This window comes from Haplochromis burtoni, unplaced genomic scaffold (genome assembly GCF_018398535.1).
Source record: "Haplochromis burtoni strain Fernald_Lab_line unplaced genomic scaffold, NCSU_Asbu1 Contig_651, whole genome shotgun sequence".
Classification (NCBI taxonomy): domain Eukaryota; kingdom Metazoa; phylum Chordata; class Actinopteri; order Cichliformes; family Cichlidae; genus Haplochromis; species Haplochromis burtoni.
The window spans coordinates 41,449-41,938 of NW_024583012.1; positions in this window are offsets into that span (position 1 = coordinate 41,449).

Sequence of the window (490 nt, forward strand, 5' to 3'; positions counted from 1 at the left end):
TGTGTGTGTGTGTGTGTGTGTGTGTGTGTGTGTGTGTGTGTGTGTGGGGTGAGCTCAGGTCAAAGTCAAATTTTAGCATCATTTAAATAAAACCTTCAGTTGTTTGTTTTCTCTTCGGGGCTCAGCTGCTCGTCTCTATATGAGCTGTTGTATAAATGAAGTCTCCTCCACCATGTTTCAGGTTTTTATGTGTTACAGTCAAAATGTCTGCCAATCACACACACACACACACACACACACACACACACACACACACACACACACACACACGTATGTATGGGTGGAAAGTTTTTACTGATTTGGTTTGAATAAATCTGTTTGTATATTTGTTTACTGTGTCATTTGATTTCCTGTAACGACGATGCTGTTTGAGGGTTGTTTTATTTCTGTTATTCATTTGTGTGGTTGTGTTGAAGGAGAGGTGAAGAGAACACTGCAGCACACAGACAAACTACAGGCGAGACAGCTGATGTGATGGTGGTTTATAAAC